We start from the raw sequence: 14033 nt of genomic DNA on the forward strand, positions 1-14033 counted from the left end.
AATTACTATGATGAATATAAATAATTAAATATTTCTTCCCTGTTTATGCTCTCCATTCCCCCATTAACCCTTGCTATTTTGCATCAGTTCCAAAATTTTTCAACTTTTATTTCAAAATATGTGATCAAATACTGGGTAAAGATAATTTCATTTCATTGCTCTCTCCTTTTATATCCTTTTATATCATCCACTCATTTACTTTTCTATGAGTTGAGAATTATTTTGGATTTTGTTTATAATTACATAAAATCTATAGGTTAACATAAGATTTTTTCTTTACAATTTGATCTTTATATTTTTAAAATAACTTTACAATTATTTAAAATATGTTTTCTCTCTCCCAATATAATATTGAAATAAGTCAAGCTCCAAGAAAAGGAGTCTATTTAACTATCTGCAAAGTACCCACACAGTGCCATGTCTATCATTGTTGTCTGAAAAAAGGTGTACTTGAAAAAATGGTTATCACATCATATATATTTTTATAAATCATTAACTAAAGAATGATTTTCATTTGGGATAAACTTTATCAATTGAAAAATTGAAATCTACCTATATATGATAGCAATAAATTATCTCAGGAAAAAGAAAAGTTAATATAATTTAGGAAGTAATAGCCTCCCCTAACTTCCCTTGCTGCTAATCTCCCGTCTCCTGTCTAAATCCAATCAAGTGACTGATAAGCAAAATGCCATCAGGCTGGTACAACCATTCTTGCCATCTGGTTCCAATACTTTACATCAATGTGATTTGGAGCCAATATTTGCATGTCTCTTTAAGATAGTTCAATATTTAGTACAGTGATACCTTTTTTTTTTTGCCTGGGCAGGCACCGAAATTGAACCTAGGTCTCCAGCATGGCAGGCAAGAACTCTGCCTGATAAGCTACCATGGCCGCCGCAGTGAAACATTTTAAGGTATCCAATCTCTTCAAGGTTTTTAGAATTCCTTCATATCTTGAAATATTCAATGAGAGCACAGCATTTGTAAAAACAGAAAGTAACATGTGGAAGTTTGGAAAAGCTGCAGGATGTGAGACAAGCAGTAATAATAAGGCAAGTATATTTGCTGATCCGAAGTTCAATAGCAAACTGTTCTCCCGGGAATGTGTTTTTACACATCCTTCAATCATTTATGCCACTAGTCTGCTTTACTGGGGGGGTTTTGAGTTTTGCCTTTTTTTTTTTCCTAAGTAGGTCAATAGAGCATGTGTTTTAAACACAGAAAAATGTAAGGAACTAGAAAACAAGGCCTTGATTTAAAAATTGTAACATTCATGAAGATGTAGTTTAGGGCTTTAGTTATTCCCAAGGTGACCTCCTGGATTTGCTGCATTCTCAGCAGAAAACCATCTGCATTCTCTATGATGTATGCAAATCTACCAACTGTGATTGGAGATGTGGCAGGTAAGGTAAAAAGAAACGTGTTTTGAATGTTAGTCTCTATTCTTTCATCATTCCTTGTTTTCTCCCGGCTAGTAAATCTGTGTTGTGTGGTTAGAAGCCTCAAATCTTTCAAGCCACTGGAGTCCCATTTAATGCCCACACATCGTTTTGCTTCCAGTAGTTCTCTCAAGGTCCCCACATACTCCAGATTCTTGACCAAATTTACTACCTTCTTCTCCATATATTTGTTAAAATCTATTCCTTAGGATTCATATTCAGAATATATTAAAAGAAAATACCCAGCCAGGCATAAGACTCAAAGAGTTTACGGATCTAAGGAAATGACTAAAGTAAACATTTATTGTAAGTCATGGCAAATGCCAAAAGGAGACAAGGCAGACCAGTGAGAGGGCAAAAATGCCTCATGGATCTGTAGACAAACTTGATCTATGTTTTTGTCTTGTTATATGGTCTTTAGAATCTCCTATTTGGAAAAGCTTAGCTGATCATTGTCCGCAGCCGTCTCGTTCGGCTTCTGATCCCCGGCCGGCGAAGGGAACAGGAGGGGAGAAAGAGACAGGCGCAGGCAAACCGACTCGAGTGATAAACACGGGTTCGAGGCACGCAACGGTTGTGAGCACAGACCTTTACTGGAGTTAAGCTTGCATTCTCTGTTACAGGTTCCACGCGGGCCTAAGCACCCCGCGGGGAGACAACCTCTGTGCGGCCGTCAGGTACGGCTCCCTGTGGGTCGTCTCCACCCACCCTGTCCGGGTAACTTCTTATATACTGTGCCCAAACCCAATAGGTTAGTGCCACGTATACAGAGGTGATTGGAAGATAGGGTTGGTGGGCGCGTACGTCATACGCGGAAACAGGATGCGGGCGCCATCTTGACTCACTCGATGGGCGGGGGGAACTCTAGAGCAGGCTGCAGCGTGTCCACTAGGCCTGACCCGGGAGGCGGCTCTCCACAGATCATGTTTTCATAGAACCCAGGGGCAAATGAGTATCTGCTTAGGAGTTGGGCAAACAAATAATTACTGTGTAAGTTATCAAATTCAGAAAAATATTTTCATGGTGTAGCTTTGGCTCCATTTATATATTTCAGCACTTCTTTAATCAGAGTAAGCTACTAATATGCTCCTACTTTTTCATTAAGCACCTCAGTTAAAGCTGCTCTTGATGAAATAAACGTAAGTCTTTAAGTAACTCTCATTTTCAACTTTTTACCTGTTTTTTTTTTTTCCTTACACCAACTATAGATTTTCTTTAAAACTAAAACAGTCTTGTCCTTCATGCTTGGCAGATGTTGTGAGGTTGGAGAATACCCACAGGAGTTTAAAATATGTATTCACTGTATGATAAATTTATTTGTTCATAAATGTCAGCAAGGCTTTTAAGCCTGAAGGAAGCAAGGCCTTTAAAACTTTACATTTTATAAACTTTTAACTTTAAATGTAGTCTGGAGGAATGTAAATTAAAGCCATGCCATGTAAAAATGTATTTTTTTTCCTCCCTCAGAGATACTTCACTGAAAACATACTATATAGCAACTCAAGTCATACGACCAGGTTAAATTTCATTACTTAGTTGTGTGACAAGAGGTTTAATCAGCCTGAAAAATGTTGTCACCTCAAAGTTTGTGTTAGAAAAGAACATAACACCTGATCTTTGGAACTAGGGACTAAAAACTCACACTTTTCATTTAATAGAAAATCGGCTAACTATACACCAGTAGGAATACATGATGCAGAAAAATTTAAATTAAACGTGAAAGATGCAAATTGTCAGGCATTAGACTGTGTTATTACCCTTGATTTAATGAAGCCCAGTGTCTAGAGAAAGACCTCTAACTTGTCAGGTTGTTCTCTATTAAACGAACATTTCTCCTCCACCAGGTTGCTCTTTTCAAAGATTCATTTTTAATATAAGTCCTATTTCCTCAATGAAACTATTGGACATAAAACTCACAAATTCCTCAAATACTTAGTAGTTGAGCATATGAACTGAGAACAATGAGTTGAAGGGCACATATTATAAACATTTTGAAATAAATCATTTCTCAAGACATTTAAAGAACAGTTTTTCATCAAATTTGACTTTTAAAATTATTAACCTGCTCTTCTCAGATTCATACAACTGATTCATAAACACACTCATTCGTTTCTCCATTTAATAAATAGTAATTGCATGGCTATCGTACAGCTGACTATCTTCGGATTTTCAAGGGCATTTGTTTCACTGTCTCATGGAAGGCAGTAAATATAAATGCTAATAGCTTGAGTTCATATGGCTTTCTAGAAAATGTTTTCATATTCTACAACTCCTGAATAAAAGGCATGGAGAAATGGAATCAAACAGCATGAACTACAATCTGAACCCAACCACTTAACTAGTCATGTGAACTTGGCCATTTCAATTCGCAGTCTCAGTTTCCATCTGAACAAAAGGGGAACATAATGACAAATACCTCATAGTGCCATTGTGAGAATTAAATGTGCTTAGAACTGTGCTAGAAAAAGGCCAGGCAATGTTAGTTCATTCTAACGGTGGTAATGATAGCAGTAACGATTGTACTGATACTTAAACTAATATATTTAAGCTAATACATTTTAACTTATTTTGTATGTAATCTGTGTATATACCTATTAAACATACTCAAGTAAGAACACTATGTGAGTTATTCTTTTATTTCATTCTTTCTATTAAACTATCACCTACTAAGTAATTTGATATATATTCACACATACATATATGTACATACATGTGTACATATATTTGTGTGTTGGTGTGATGTATACGTGTATGCATAGGCATACATATAGAGAGGAAAATTCATTAGAGGGGGTCATCCAAAATATTGCCGTATTCTAAAACTTTTGCCTTATTTTAATAAATGCCATTACCCTTACATTATATTGCTCATTTTGACTGATCTTTATTAACTTATATTTAAAAAATGAATTATAATTCTCCTTTAGAAATGCAGCATTATATCCCTTAAAAATTGCAAGCAATGCTACTTGTGTATTACTCAATAATGATTAATTAGAAATTCTAAGCATAGTTAAAATTATTTGCAATAAAGTATTAGTTATCCATTTTATATATGATGAATTCTTGTCGTTATCTTTATTAAGAGATGTTCAAGAACCTCTCTTTAATGATTCTCTATGAAATAATGGTGTGTTAATACAACAAATGACCTTTGGAAAATGCAAACATTTATATAAACAATAGCAAACTAAATTGCAACTACCAAAATTATTACAAACTCCATGGTGATGTATCCTGTATTAATGAGATTTGATTATGACAAGTATGTGTGGATATGATCTGCACCTCAAAATAAAATTAATGCTATATTTTTGTTCTAAGTAATTTCTAAATTTTAGTTAAGCAATTCCAATAGCCTTTCACATATTTTATAGGAATAAAGTCAATAAAAAGTTACCTATTTGTCCCAAAAGAAAATATTATACAACAGGTTCCATAACCACTTTTCAAAAAGGTAAAGTGAGGATGTTTTACATTTACTTTATTACTTTTTCTTTAACCCATAGTCTTTGAGCACTTCTTATGTGGCATATACTTTTCTAGACATTGAGGGTATGGCAGTTAACACAGTGGTTGCCCTGCCCTCAGGCAGCCACAAAGTCAATGTAAGAGCCACAAAGTGCTGTCGGATTTCTTCCCTTATTAAAGACAAACAGTAGTTGACATGATACTGCTGCTATTCATTTAAAAATATGTCATAGCCCCAACTCAATAAAGATATAGTATGTGCTTAGCACTGTGTCAGGCACTTAAACAATATAGAGGTAGGTAATTGCTAACCTAAATATCGCAAACTAGAAAATGTAATGGCACTGTGATACAAAAAATTTAAAGGATGAGCTGGTAAAGAAAGAGACATAATAAATTAAATTGTGAGCATGCATGGTGGCAGTTAGGGGATTCCAGATCATATTGATGTGTGAGGGGATCAAAACACTTTCATGAGGAACATAGCAAGTGTTGTAGAGGTGGTGGAAAAATAGGAGCACTTGTTCATTATTGGCCAGAATTGAAAGTGGTACAGCTGTCATGGAAGAGAGTTTGGTGATTGCTTAGAAAGTATAGAATTATCATATGAGCCTGTAATCCCACTTTTACAAGAAAGAATTGAAAAAGTTGTGGTAGTTAAATTCAGTTGTCAACTTGGCCAGGTGAAGGCACCTAGTTCTGTTGCTGTGGACATGAGCCAATGGTAAGTGAACCTCATCTGTGCTGATTACATCTGCAGTCGGCTAGGAGGCGTGCCTGCTGCAATGAATGTTGTTTGACTTAATTGGCTGGTGCTTAAATGAGAGAGCGCAAGGTAGCACAGCCCAAGCAGCTCATCATGCCTCATCTCAGCGCCCGCAGCTCAGCCCAGGCCTTTGGAGATGCAGAAAGAAATTACACCGGGGAAAGTTGTTGGAACCCAGAGGCCTGGAGAGAAGGCCAGCAGAGACCATCCTGTGTCTTCCCATGTAAGAAAGAACCTCAGTGGAAAGTTAGCCGCCTTTCCTCTGAAGAACTAACTGAATAAATCCCCTTTTAATAAAAGCCAATCTGTCTCTGGTGTGTTGCATTCCAGCAGCTAGCAAACTAGAACAGCAGGGATGCAAACTGATATTTGCACAGTGACATTCATAGCAGCACTAGTCACAATTATAAACAGTGGACCCTGAGATAAGTTTTCAACTATAGTTAATAGTATAATAATAATAATGTTGCATCAATTGTAACAGAAGAGCTATATGGGAACTCTTTACTATCTGCATTTTTTTTTTGTAAATCTATAACTTCTGTAATAAAAAATTAAATATGCTACTTCATGAGGGTGGATATAGAAAAAAATTTTAGATAGAGCAAAGCCTGAGCTGCTTTCCCACACAGGAAGGAAATAGATGTCTAGTTTGGTAAATGGAGGGGAGAAAACCTGGAAGGAAGGATGGTGGAGGTCATATTTGATACCAAAATATAAGGCAATTACATGATATTTTATGATTTGAAGTTAAAATATATAGCTGACCCAAAAAGAATCTACATAATAGCATGTCTCTTGTGAGCACTATAAGTAGTATATCTATTTTCTGGTACAATAATAGAAAGGGGTAGATTTCTGTGTTCAAAATTTGTTAATTTTACATTTCTGCAGTGACAGAAATGTATCATTAAACATGTAATAAAATGTGTAATCAATTCCTGATTGAGTTGACGACTAGGTTTTAATGCTAATATTGAGTTAGTTTTCATCTTTTAAGTAAAAAATAAAGAAAGGCAATATATCATCTATATTACTTTATTAACTCTTACATTAATTTTTGGTGTATAATTAACATTACAAGAAAATGTTATCAAATGACTCCATTAATACATAGATAGATGTCCCAGAGACACTATTGGTCTGTTGACATAGGAATTTATTTGAAAGCAGTCTTATTTTTAAGTGAATGGCACTATAATTTATAAAAACACCTGATTGTATCATTTATATACAGATATTTCAATCATTTATAAATTGGACATTTAAATAAATTATTTGAATAAATTAAAAATGTGAATTCATAGCTAAAGTTAAAATTAAATTTCAAGTACATATAATTAGACAAAACGGACTTTTATCTGAACTCAATTTTTCATTCCAGCAGCAAACAACATTTAAAAAATAAAATCTAGGGTGGTGCAACGGTGGCTCAGTGGCAGAATTTTCACCTGCCATGCCAGAGACCCAAGTCGATTCCTGGTGTCTGCCCATGCAAAAAAACATAAAAAAAAAAAAAATGAATCTACTAAATAGTAAATTACTAATATAATATAGATGTCCCATTCAAACATATCTGTATATGAATACTGTTTTGTTATATACTAGCAGAGTGGCAAAAAAGTGAGATCAACTATAAAATGTTAAAATTAAGCTGTCAAGAATATATGAAGAAAATTTAAAAGATGAGATGGAAGTTTGGTACTATTAAAGTTTCATACAAAGAGATAAGGGTGAAAAACTGGAATAGGAATACAAGAAAGGAAGGAAGGAAGGAGGGAAAGAGAGAAGGAGGAAGGAGGTAGAAAGGAGGGAAGGACAGGAGAAAGAAATCAGAAACACCTATCTAAGATTATTCTTAATTAAATTTAAAGTGTTAAAAATGTTAGTCATATTTCTTTTTTGTCCAATGACAATATGAGCATGTGTCTATATTAATGGAAAAGTGTTACTTAGAAAGAGAATGACTTAAGGTGACAACATTATAAATTAAGCACTATTGTGTCCAGTGCAAAAGAGAGGTTGAAGTACTGCTTTTTTACTGGTACTGAGTGAATGGAATAGATTCTGTTTCAGTGAGTTTTCAAGTTCAGTCAAAATGTTAAAACACAAACCCTAGAACAATTTAAAAGTCAGAACAATTAAATTTCAATTCATTTGACACCTAAACTAAAAAGAAACTCCATGTACCCATTTGAAATAAAATGGTGGTTCAGAACAATTAGGAAACAAGATGGGCTGAACCTAATTAGAGACATCACAGAAGGTGTCATATCTTTAGTATAGAATAGCCTCACTTTGGATTAGAAGGGGTGTCTCGGGCATTGAGTGCGAAGGACAAAATAATCCATGGCCTTTGTCCAGTAACACTTTGGGGTGATGTAATTGCACATGTGCAGAATGATTGAGCAACTGGGCATGTATAGTAATGCTACATGCTAGTTCATGTAGCATCAAGAAAACGATGTCCTTAGCATGCTCCATGGGGGAAGGATGGGGGGAAAGGTTACTTTAGGTTATATTTAGCAGTGACTGTGCATGCATTTAGTTGGGGAGTTTTTATAAGCCTGTCTAGGCAATCCGGGCTGGTTCTTGCCCATATCAGGCAGTTTTCTGTCAAGAACAGAAAAAAGGGAGGTTAAAGCTGTTCATGACAAGGGCACAGAAAAAAGGGAGTTTCCATGATTTCAACTTGAAGGAAAATTAGACTTATCACTCAACTTTCATTGAGTTATGCTGTGTTATCAAACATCCAGTATGTGCGGTTTACAAAACCTGTTTATTCTTTCAGGCACATGTGTTGCTTCCTATTGAAACAGAGCTCGAAGGATATTAAGGAATGATGAGAAAGGAAGAACGAAAGAAAGCAAGAAAGACACAGATGGGCTCAGGGGGTCTGAAGCTTTAGTTTACTTCAGACAGACTTCAGACAACTTTATTCTCAACCAGATCCTGGTTATATACCACAGGATGTCAATAGGCATGCATGCATTTCCTGAGGGAGCAAAGTTCTTATCTTTCAGTGTTCTTCATACTTAACATAACCATTTGGGGTAAACATTCTCTTCCTCCCAGACTGCTCTACATACCAATCTCCACAGTTTACTGCCACCATCCTGAGGCCAGCTGCTCCCAACAAAACCTGCAGGTCTTGTTTTAACCCTTGGCTCCTACACACATGTGCTTCGTGGTTCAGCTGTAGCATGCTCCAAGTTGTCTTAAATCCAGGACCTAGGCTGAAGTGCATCAAGCCCCTCTCTGGAGTGTGTCATTCCCATGTCAAAGTGGAAAAAAGAAAAAACACATGGGACCACACAATAGCCCTCACATGTCATTCTTCTGACAATGACATGTGTCACTTACATTCACTTTTTTTTTCCAGTTCACTTTTTTATTGACTGAATTGACCAGAAATGTCACATGGTCAAATCCAATAAAGACTGGATAGAGAAACTTCTCTTACTGGGAGTGTCAGGGAATATTTGGGAGCAATAATACCAACTTTCTACTTTCACACATAAAATGCACTTAACTCCTCCCATACAAAAAATAAAACAACAACCCAGTCAGGATCTCATGATAGTTTCTTCATATGATCCACATGCAGTTTCTATTGATCCAGAGATCTAAGAATTTAATAGTCAGGTGACCCATTTACCACATACTATGGTAGAACAGGGCCAGTCTAACAATAATAATTCCCACTGCAAAAGGGTGAGAATGTTGCTGGGTCTCTCCCATCTCCCAGCCCTCGCCTATTCCCATCCTCTTTTTCTATTGTGTACAGATGTTTCAATATGTTTCAATTTCAAAGCATGGGGGAGATGTTAGGTCTAATGTAATGGCTTGACATGACTGTACCTTGAACTCCAAACCAGGAACAAGCATCCCCAGCTGCTTCTCAGGGCAGGAACTTTCAGAGGCAGGACCCCCTCCCCACTGGGGTGGTATAATTTATCCACCTACATGCAACACAAATTTGTCTAGCTGATAAGAGGAATGTGTGGAAGAGCCACTGGCTATACAAATAATTAACCAATCATTTGCTGAAAGTTTCTGAAATCCCTCCAGGTAGAAATTGCAAATGACCCCTATCTTGGAGATGGAAAAGTTCCATTGATTAGGTCCTCCTTCAGCTCCCTTGAAGTAGCTATTGAGTCCAGTGTTCTCTTTGGTACCTGGCTACTCCTTGTGAGAGATTGCTTATTATTATTATTATTATTATTATTATTTTCCTCCAAGTGACATCTGAAAAAGACATTAAAGCATATGCCTTCTTTGAGGGTCACATAGTTTTTTCATCCTCCTTTTTGTGTATAAAAAGTTGGAGGCCCAAAAACTCACAGTGGTGGTTTAAATTATTTGGCAGTAAAACTCTTTCAAAAGCTTCATATTTGCTTTATTTTTACTCAGCTCCATGTGTTAGTGGCCCTACCTACAAAATACTCTTTTTTCTGGACTTAATTGTAGGTAACTTGAATGTATCAAGCTTTTTGGGGGCAAGCTGGGCCTTTATTTTCTTTTCTCTGAGCAATATTACCTAGCTGAAAGTTTTTATTAAGCACCATCTTAATTCAGAGACTTTAACAAATAATTTTACAGCTGTGGTCTTGATTTGGTTCTTGAAGAAGAGATCAGTTTTAATTAGTCTTTGTTTTCAAAGGCTGTATCAATTTTAAAAAAAATGTTTTCATTGGAAATGAGAAACAGTGCCAGGCTCTATACCTTGAAGCTTTCGTGATTTCTGAGGCTTTAATATTTCCATAAATTTTTGCTTGCAAAGTAACCAATTAATTTCTGATCTCATCTCTTCCTTATAGTACAGGGTCAATGCAACCAATATCAATGAGGGCACTCTAACAATAATATGTTTCCCAAACTCTTTTACCAACATTATATACATATATTCATTATTGCAGATAATTAATCAAGTGTTTCACCATTATGCACCATTGATTATCATTTGGTGAGACTTTAATAATAATTTCCTTGGTATCCGTCATCAATGGGGAAAGTCAACATTATATAGCTGCACAGGGTTCTTGTTTGTTTTATTGACGCCCCAATTTAAGTTGACAATCTATGGAAGCTTCCATTAAACTATGATGCACTAAGAAAAATCCCAATGTTTTATGGGCTTCCAACAACAAAGACTGATGTCTTTCTCATGTTACAAGCATCCCATGAATAGGCTATGTTTCTCTTTCATTGTTCTCATACCAGGGCTCAGGCTGAAAGAACAGCCCCTATATGAAAACTGCTAATCTGATAGCAGAGGGAAACAAAGCAACAGTAAATCATACAATAACTCTAAAAGCTGGTGTTTGGGAGAGGCACACATCACTTCTGCTCACATTTCATTAGCCAAATCAAGTCACACATCCAAATCTAATATCAAGGGGATAACCAAAGTATCGTTTTCTCATTGGATCAGGAAATGTCTGGCAACAGTAACATTCTGCCACAGAGAGAGAACAAAAGTGACCTCAGGAGGAAGAGAATTTAAGACAAAATTAACAGCGACTGCAAAAGCTAAGAAGGTGTCTGGCATGTCCAAGAAATAGTAAAGAAGTAAGGGTTAGCAGAGAAGTGTGTGAAAGTAGGAACCTAGTCAAGGTCAGAAAGGGAAAGAGGTAGCTAAATTTTGGAGGGCCTTGCAGACAATTGTAATCACTTTGGCTTTTACAGTGCGTGAAGAGTTTTGTGCCTAAAAGTGAGATGATCTAACATACTTGAAGCAATTGCTGTAGTTGGTATAACTAGATGCAGAGGTCCAAGGTCATTGGGAAGGAAACAAGTTAGAAGGACATTGCTCTCTGAATTTGGCAGTGATACCTAGGATTAGGGTAATAGAGGTGGGAGTATTGAGATATACGGTCAGATGTGTTTTGAATGTAAGCCATGATAGGTTTGGATTTGTGGCATGAGAGAAATAAAAATCAAAGTTGGATCTAGATCTTTGATCTGAGAAACTGGAGGAAGTTGTCATTAACTGAGGAAGACTTGGGGCACAGCAGGATTAAGGAGAAGTTAGGAGTTCCATTTAACACAGGTTTGAGATGACAATTTGTCATCCCTGTGTAGATGTCAAATCTAAGGGAAAGAAGGAGGAGATTTTTTTTTTAAAGACTGTCATCAGCTTCCAGTTATATTTAAAACAGCAAGACTGAATGAAATCATCAAGCTGGTGTTTAGTTAGAGAAGATGACAAATCACTCCAGTTTTAAGAGATTCAGAAGAAGTGAAGAACAAGGTAAAAAGACAGTTTACAGGAGGAAAACTACAAGTGTGTACTATCTTAAAAGCTAATTAATTAGAGTGTTTCAAGAAGGTAAGTGTGAGCAGTTGTATCAAATGGTGCTATTAAGTAGATCACGTAAGAAGACATTGAGGTTTTACCACTTGCTTTAGCAATTTTGAGATTATTGTGACTTTGATACGAGCAGTAATGAGGAGTTATGGGAGCAAAAGCTTGACTGGAGAAGTTTTGTGAAAAAACAGGAGAAGAACAGGGGACACTGAGTATAGATAATGTTTCTAGGAGAGCATGGAAAGAGCCTGAGGTGAGTTTCATAGTGTATTTCAACTTCGTATGAAATTACTTATTTCTTTTGTAAAAAACTGAGGACAGTATAACAAATTTCTAACATTTGTGAACTTGGGGGAAATGAGTGTTCCATAGTATCTGTTGAACTTTTCTTTATTTAAAAGAAAAACAAAACCTGTAGAAAGCAACTTTAAGAAATTCAAACTTTGGGAATTTGACGATTGCTTAGAAGTTTTATCAAGAGAGGAAAAACTTCTATCTTTGTAAAGACTGATTTATTGTGATTATCTTTTATTGTAAGTATGGCCTAATAGGTATGGCAGGAATGAAAGCCTTGGGGCAGATTGGGTGATCAGTTGTGATTTTTAACGTTAAGAGGCAGAAAGAAGCCAACCAAGACAGAAGACATGCATATCTTTTATGAATTCTTTGGTTGAAGACCTGTGGTTTAAATAAGTCAAATTATATTTGAGTGTCAGAGAGATGAGAGAACTCTAAAGCAAATCAAACAGATGGATTGAGTCAAAAGCTAAAGGCAATTCCAGACTATGCAATAAGGTGGAACAGGGGAATGACAGATAGAGAACATGTAGGAGATAAAATTAGACAAATTATCTGTCCCAAGCAATCAATATGGACCTATGTAAGATCTCTCTCCACCCTTACTTTAGAAGGAAAACTGAATTGACTCTGGAAGATATATAACCCTAAATATTTCTCTGACTTGGTTAGACTGTCTCTGGCCAGTTTCAAATTGGTATACTAATTTATAAAGAACAAGTTCAAATATGGATTTTCAGTAAGTTCCTTTGTGGCAGTTACTTAGTAATTTGTTATCTTATACATAGCCAGTCCTTCCACTCTTAATTAATACCCAGAACGTAGATGGAACACAGCATACAACTCAGTGAATATTGGGTTAACTTTGTAAACAAATGAAGTCCAGCATATATGTAATATATTGGTGAATTGAATCATATTTACATTCAATAGAGAAATAATGTCTCAAGAACTCTGTTGAATTCTTTTTTAAAGAGAATGTATATTTATGAAATAAAATTTTAGCCACCCAGCTGACTTGTGTGTCAGTAGGTATTGTTTAGCTTGCAGATTTAATTTGGTTCAAAATTATATTTAAATATTAAACATCTACCCAATCTGAAATAAAAACTACAAAAGTGCCTTTGATATCCAGAGACACCCAAGACTATGGTGAACTGATAATTAAAAAGTATTGGTAGAGTTCTTGCCTGCTGTGCTGGAGACCTGGGTTCGATTCCTGAAACCTGACCATTAAAAAAAAAAAAAAAAGTACTGGTAGAGTCCTTTGAAGGATGGAGAAAAATATGGAAATAGTAAATTTTCCCATCTGGGAAACCCCTGGTATTTTGTCAAACATTAGGGACTCCCAAGAAAATAAGCCAAGCCCTTGATTTTGAGGCTTGCCCTTGCAAAACTTACTTCTATAGTGGAAAAGCTAAGATTACCTATAATTATGTCTAAGAGTTGCTTCTAGAAAACCTCTGGTTTCTCAGTTGTGGCCTCTCTCTCTCTCTAAGCCCTGCTCTGCAAGGAAAATTATTTCCCATCCCTGTATGTGGGACATGATATGCAGGGGTGAAAGTCTCCCTGACAATGGGGAGCATGATTCCCAGGGTTGAGTCTGACCTCGACACTGTGGGATCAGCAATACCTTCTAGACTAAAAAGGGGAAAACAAATGTAGCAAAATAAGGTATCAGTGGCTAAGAGAGTTCAAACGGAGTTGAAAGGCTATCTGGAGGCTACTCTTATGCAAGCTTAAGCTA

The 14033-nt window shown here is 36.1% G+C and overlaps 1 long non-coding RNA gene across 1 annotated transcript in view; it reads left to right on the forward strand.

Moving 5' to 3' along the window:
* Nucleotides 1-996: 996 nt before the first annotated feature.
* The window catches only part of LOC143663551 (uncharacterized), a 36937-nt gene continuing 23900 nt past the window's right edge, over nucleotides 997-14033 (forward strand). Inside the window, exon 1 of the long non-coding RNA XR_013166025.1 lies at nucleotides 997-1406. This is a non-coding gene — a long non-coding RNA (uncharacterized LOC143663551). The remainder of the gene's footprint in view (nucleotides 1407-14033) is intronic.

Source organism: Tamandua tetradactyla, chromosome 19, assembly GCF_023851605.1.
Source record: "Tamandua tetradactyla isolate mTamTet1 chromosome 19, mTamTet1.pri, whole genome shotgun sequence".
NCBI lineage: Eukaryota > Metazoa > Chordata > Mammalia > Pilosa > Myrmecophagidae > Tamandua > Tamandua tetradactyla.